At 44.1% G+C, this 6936-nt stretch overlaps 1 protein-coding gene across 1 annotated transcript in view; it reads left to right on the forward strand.

Annotated features, from left to right (window-relative positions):
- The window catches only part of doc2a (double C2-like domains, alpha), a 56536-nt gene that overhangs the window by 26115 nt on the left and 23485 nt on the right, over nt 1-6936 (forward strand). The window lies entirely within an intron of this gene.

Raw genomic sequence — 6936 nt, forward strand, 5'->3', positions numbered from 1 at the left:
TAGAGAAAATGTGTCTATATTTAATACTCGAATGCAGTAAACAGGTGAGAGCTTACAGGTCAGAATAAGATCATAAACTTCATTCATCCATCAGGTAAATTGTATCGCAGTAAAAGATGCAAAACTAGAATATCAGAATATCTATTATAAACAAAATTAATCAATGAAAAACAAAAATAAAAGGTATTAAATACTATTTACATCATAAAAATAGCATTTACAGGTATATTAAGACACAAAGGGCCCTATTTTAACCATCTAAAACGCACAGTCTAAAGCACATGGCGCAAGTACATTTAGGATGCGTCCAAATCCACTTTTGCTATTTTAATGGCGGAAAAATGGTCACTGCGCCAGGCACATGGTTCAAAGGGGTTGTTCTTCATCTCCTAATTAATCATGGGTGTGTTTTGGGCGTAGTCATCTCCCATCCCCTTTAAGAGCCAGGTGTGCTTGCACCTTGGCCTACAAACAATCCAAAATAAAGCACTCAAATTAGCACACAGACTCCCATCCTACATCAGCAATCACTATATACACACCATAACAGGAATTCAAAGCTTAAGACAGAGACACCAAACAACAGCACTGAAATACCTGAGGACAGCGACAAACAATCCTTCACTCCAAAGAACCATAAAGGAAGCAAAATTAACAGTTAACACCCCCCTCTCACTCATTCTACAGCTAACCAAAGACCCTCCAGCCACCAACCCCCCATGACTGACTGACCAAACCTGGATACACAGAATATTATCCCACCTCTGCTGCTTAACATCACCCACATGCACACACATATATAAATGTAAGTAAAACACACCAAACACAAGGTTTTTTTTGTTTGTTTTTTTTTCTTTGTTTTGTTTTGTTTTGCTTTGTTTGTGCCTTGGCCCACATGTGTCCTGAAACCTCATGAGTCCCCCCACATCCTTCTGCCTCTCCTCCGCCGACCAAGACCAAAAGGATACAAGATCCACCTACTATGGATAGAAAAGGGCAGAAGCCCTGAGCTATCCCTCCAGGCCCATGATCTTCCACGTTCTACGTTCTACCTTGGCGCATTGCTATTATAATGGCACATTTGCCAGAAGGAAGCTTCTCTACAGAGGAAACTGATCTGCTCGTGCGTAAAGCGAAAGCGCACGATCCATAACGAGCACACTGCTGCTCCTGCTGCTCCTGGACCCTCCCGTGGCCCCAGACCACCAGTTTAAGATCCTGTTCATTAATTTGTTGCAAATTTATTTTCATTTGTTTTTTTTTGACAAGGTTTATTTTTATAATTAAAGCTCTGGTTTCTTTAAAATTAAGTTCACATTAAATCTCAATTTAACACGTGTACCTACAAGCAGGATTTGTGACATCACAATATTCTGGAGCCAATCGTGGTCCAGTATTCATCTTACACAAGTGTGATGTGGAAACTTGAAGCCTCCAGCGCACAAACACTGAGAATGAACTTTATAGTGAAGCAGGAGACATCTGGTGATTCAGACATTATTATCATAATTATCTTTATTAATCAAAGCAAGAAAACTTTAGAAATTAAATATAGTTGCATATTCTGGATGTTTCAATGAGGTAGAAGGAGGAAATGTTGCTTTAATTACTTTATTATGAGGTAATTGAATTTAGAAATGTTTTTTCTAAGTTCAGTTATCTAAAGTAATGCTAAAGTTCAGGTGAAATTTTCAACCACCAGCACTTTTAGTTTAGTTACAGTTTGTATGAAAATCTATCAATATTGGAAAACAGGATGAATCCAAGCGGAACTGAGTCGCTGTTCTCTGTAAAGGACAAACCTACCAAGTTTAAACAGCCACCTTTCATGCCTACAGGGAGAGCATTTGTTGCTAAAATTATAGATTTTCATTCAAAAAAGTTCCAAAATGATATTTCTGAACCTACAGCTCTTCTATCTACACCACAAGTTACACATGTTGATGTAATCCCTGAATATTTCTTTGAGAAAGAGTGAAAATACAGCCGGTGAAATCACCCTGCTAGACTTCAAGGTGTGAAGCCACATCACAGCTCAGTCCAGCACCCTTTACGACCTGCCTGGAGGATTTAAAGTCCTTCAAGTGTCTCACAGTTTTCGCTGCAACATTCCTGGAGGTCACACTGAGGCTGTGATGACGGTTTAGGAGGGATTAGGTGGAAACAGGAGAAGAAAGAAGCTAAAGTCTTTGAGCTCAGGGTTCAAATAAGAGACAGGAAGAGTCAATACACCTGGAGGTTTTCATCAGATACACAACATGTCATGAATGGAAAAATCTTTTAGGCTGTTTTTAACAATTTAGTGTGTTTGTTCTACACTGATGGTGGTTTGGTTCAGTTTATTTTCACACAGAAAGACCAAATCGCATCGCTAAGCCAGATGAGAATGTTCTCCTCTCATTGGTCAGATGTGTCTGGGGCAGGAGTGAGAACTTAATCACAGGAAGTAGGTCCTGAACAAAGTCCTTCCCACCCAACTATCAAGAAGACAATGTACTTGGTTGTTAGTCAAACTTGCAGCCTTGTAGTCAGTCAGATGGAGGTCGGATCACAGAGACCACTTCCTCTAAAGGGTCTCTGTGCAGTTGTTTTGGTCCGAGTACGATTGCTGTGTTCAGATCTGCACAAATGAATCGCAACGAGGAGGAAAACCAACAAGAGTCCCATTCACCCAGAATAAATTACATTGGTCTGAAATTGCACTGAAGTCACTTATTGACACATGATATCTGGTTTGTTTAAGCGTACACAAACAAAAATGTAAAAAACACAGTTTGTGGTTTCTTGACACACAATTATAACCTCCATAAAACCACAAACTGTCATTTTTAGTCTTGCTAGCGGCTCTAGTGATGACGTCTGTCGATCAGTCAGTCTGTTGATCAGTCCACCAGACTGAAATATCTTAAAGCTATTCATTTTGTTGAGATATTCATGTTCCTCAGAGGATGAATCCTACTCACTTTGGTGATCCTCTGACTTTTCCTTCAGCATCACCATGAGGTCAACTTTTTACTTCTTTATTGACGTATCTCAACAACTGTTGAATGGTTTGTCATGAGATTAATTCACACATTCATGTTACTCTCAGGATGAATTTTAATAACTTCGATCTCCTGACTTTTCATATAGCGCCACCATTTGGTCAACATTTAATTTGTCCAAAACTTTGGTTTATGATCAAATACCTGCAAAACTAATGAAATTCCCATCAGTCTCAGCTGTACCTTGTGTTTACTGCTAATTAGCAAATGCATGCTAACAGGCTAAACCAACATGGTGAACATGGTAAACATTACACCTGCTAACATCATCATGCTAGCATTATTATTGTGTTAGCATGCTGATGTTACAGTAGCATTTATCTCAGCCTCACAGAGCTGTGAGCATGACTGTAGACTCTTTAGAGATTTGCTGAGGATTTATGTCCCTTTTTTAGGAGCTAAACAGCCAGATTTAGTCTCTGCTTATATACTTAAGGACTGATTTGAGGTTTAGTGCTGGTAAAATGGAATAAACCTGGCACAGCTGGAAATTATGTATTTGGTCTCATGCGATATATACAGTATATACCAGTCAAAAGTTTGGACACGCTCCAAAATTTACCAAACAAATACCTTCCGCACCACTAATTTCCTCTCCACCAATATTCAGAAAACTCCAGGTGTCAAAACAGTCTGGCGACAGGTCTTATTTAGCAGCACTTTGTTCAGATTCAATGAACAGCAGCTCAATTATCTGTATTTGTAAGTTCCACATTAAATTGAAAAGTTGCGTTGATGAAAAGTTTTGTGGCCCTGATGGTAATTTACGACAAGCTTAAGAAAGCTAACCATCTCCTGGCTTTAGTTTCATAGCTAGCACATAGACATAAAGGCAGCAGATATATTTTTTATCCATCTCTGGAAAGGAAAGAGAATAAGCATATTTCCCCAAATGCTGAACTAGTTAAAGAGGCCATGTTATGCTTTTTGTGGTTTTCTGGTATTTATATCCTGTTCTGATGTCGGATGTTAAACATGGTCAAAGTTCCAAAACTTGTTAGTGAACGTATGTAGAAATTCTGCCTGTAAGTCAGAACTCAGGGCTCCAACCTGCTCTGAACGCTTCATTTCAACGTTATTTTTACCTTGCTGACAAGCTGACATCAGTTTTTTATATATACATATATATATGTGCTTGCCATCCACCAAATGTCAAAAAGTTTTGATACCAAATCACAGCATGAATTTTTCTCTGATGTTCCTCAGGGTCTTGGTGTCTTGGCGTCTTTTGGAGGGATTTCTGACCATTTTTATCAATTCTTGAGTGGTCAAAATGTTACATTTTGCACCAAATCTGTGTAACAAATGATATCAACCCAAAAATTGGTGCAACAATTACTATATGGCCATCATATACTTCCATCATAATGTTTCAAATTAATCTTCAGGTTCCCAGCTTTCAGATGATGTATCACCACTTCTATGTGGCATATACTATTGACCTGCTATCGCCCCCTAATATCCCTTTTCCCCGCCTAAAAAAGACAAATATGGGTCTATGGTAGGAGGCGGGGAGTGGCAGAGGTTAAAGAGACAGGAGCTAAAACAGCCTGTTTCAGACAGAGGCTGAACTGAGGGGCTGCATAAAGGACCAGTAGAAGATAAATAAGGAGTTTTTAACTGGAAATCATGCAAAGATATTCCAGTAGAGCCCCAGAATATAAATATAGAGCTGTAGATGTGCAGATTATGTCCCTTTTAACACATATGCACTGTATTTTAGAGGAAACATGAGCCATGTTTGGTTGAACTGGGACAAAGTGTAGAGATGTGGCATAAACACAGAGTCTGTGTCTATTTCAGATCCTCATTTTCATCTCAGAGAACCTCAGAAAGGCTGTTCATCACATCAGACTACCTACACTCCATGTGGGCAGATAATAATGTTAGAGTGGAGTGAAACCTATTATCTGAATTAGTCCTTATTATATGCTCTCTAACCGGGATCATTCCCAGTGAATTAAATTGTCATGAGATGAAACTGCTTCTCATTTTTCTGATCGACTCTTGGACCTCTTAAAGACCTCTGGGAGTCTCTGAAGTCTCGCAGGTTAGAGAATCACCTCGTGTTCATCTCACCAGACTTCAAAACAGGACAGGATATTCTGTTATCTGTCACTGTCTTTCACTTCCATTCAAAAGACTACTACTCACCATTTCCCTGTGTGATGACTAGCGTTAGCGTTTCCCTCTACTTTTTTTTCTATTAGCCCAGTGTGATATTATGTTCTTTTGTGTGAAAGTTAAGGCAGCTAAAAAATGTTTTTGTGAATCTGACACATAGAAACATGCTAACACCATTATATAAGCCAATCTGGGAACCAATATGATGACAGAAAAAAATAAAACCATCAGCAGATCTGTTCTCTTTTCAGACCCCTTTGTAGCTCTTATTTTGGAGCTGCAGTGATTAATCAATTAATCTGTAACTATTTTGATAATCGAATAATCATTTCAGTCTTTTTTTTTAAGGAAAAATGCCAAAAAAAATTCTGGTTGCACTAGGGCTGTGGCTAAGGCTGGGGCTGGGGCTGAGGCTGGGGCTAAGGCTGGGGGTGAGGCTAAGGCTGGGGGTGAGGCTAAGGCTGTGGCTGAGGCTAAGGCTGGGGCTGAGGCTGGGGCTAAGGCTGGGGGTGAGGCTAAGGCTGTGGCTGAGGCTAAGGCTGTGGCTGAGGCTAAGGCTGGGGCTGAGGCTGGGGCTAAGGCTGGGGGTGAGGCTAAGGCTGTGGCTGAGGCTAAGGCTGGGGCTGAGGCTAGGGCTAAGGCTGTGGCTGAGGCTAAGGCTGGGGGTGAGGCTAAGGCTGGGGGTGAGGCTAAGGCTGTGGCTGAGGCTAAGGCTGGGGCTGAGGCTGGGGCTAAGGCTGGGGGTGAGGCTAAGGCTGGGGGTGAGGCTAAGGCTGTGGCTGAGGCTAAGGCTGGGGCTGAGGCTGGGGCTAAGGCTGGGGGTGAGGCTAAGGCTGTGGCTGAGGCTAAGGCTGTGGCTGAGGCTAAGGCTGGGGGTGAGGCTAAGGCTGGGGTGAGGCTAGGGCTGTGGCTGAGGCTAAGGCTGGGGCTGAGGCTGGGGCTAAGGCTGGGGGTGAGGCTAAGGCTGGGGGTGAGGCTAAGGCTGTGGCTGTGGCTGAGGCTAAGGCTGGGGCTGAGGCTGGGGCTAAGGCTGGGGGTGAGGCTAAGGCTGTGGCTGAGGCTAAGGCTGTGGCTGAGGCTAAGGCTGGGGCTGAGGCTGGGGCTAAGGCTGGGGGTGAGGCTAAGGCTGTGGCTGAGGCTAAGGCTGGGGCTGAGGCTAGGGCTAAGGCTGTGGCTGAGGCTAAGGCTGGGGGTGAGGCTAAGGCTGGGGGTGAGGCTAAGGCTGTGGCTGAGGCTAAGGCTGGGGCTGAGGCTGGGGCTAAGGCTGGGGGTGAGGCTAAGGCTGTGGCTGAGGCTAAGGCTGTGGCTGAGGCTAAGGCTGGGGCTGAGGCTGGGCCTAAGGCTGGGGGTGAGGCTAAGGCTGTGGCTGAGGCTAAGGCTGGGGCTGAGGCTAGGGCTAAGGCTGTGGCTGAGGCTAAGGCTGGGGGTGAGGCTAAGGCTGGGGGTGAGGCTAAGGCTGTGGCTGAGGCTAAGGCTGGGGCTGAGGCTGGGGCTAAGGCTGGGGGTGAGGCTAAGGCTGTGGCTGAGGCTAAGGCTGGGGCTGAGGCTAGGGCTAAGGCTGTGGCTGAGGCTAAGGCTGGGGGTGAGGCTAAGGCTGGGGGTGAGGCTAAGGCTGTGGCTGAGGCTAAGGCTGGGGCTGAGGCTAGGGCTAAGGCTTTGGGTGAGGCTAGGGCTAAGGCTGTGGCTGAGGCTAAGGCTGGGGCTGAGGCTAGGGCTAAGGCTGGGGGTGAGGCTAAGGCTGGGGTGAGGCTAAGGCTGTGGCTGAGGC

The sequence above is a fragment of the Thunnus albacares genome, chromosome 17 (genome assembly GCF_914725855.1).
Source record: "Thunnus albacares chromosome 17, fThuAlb1.1, whole genome shotgun sequence".
NCBI lineage: Eukaryota > Metazoa > Chordata > Actinopteri > Scombriformes > Scombridae > Thunnus > Thunnus albacares.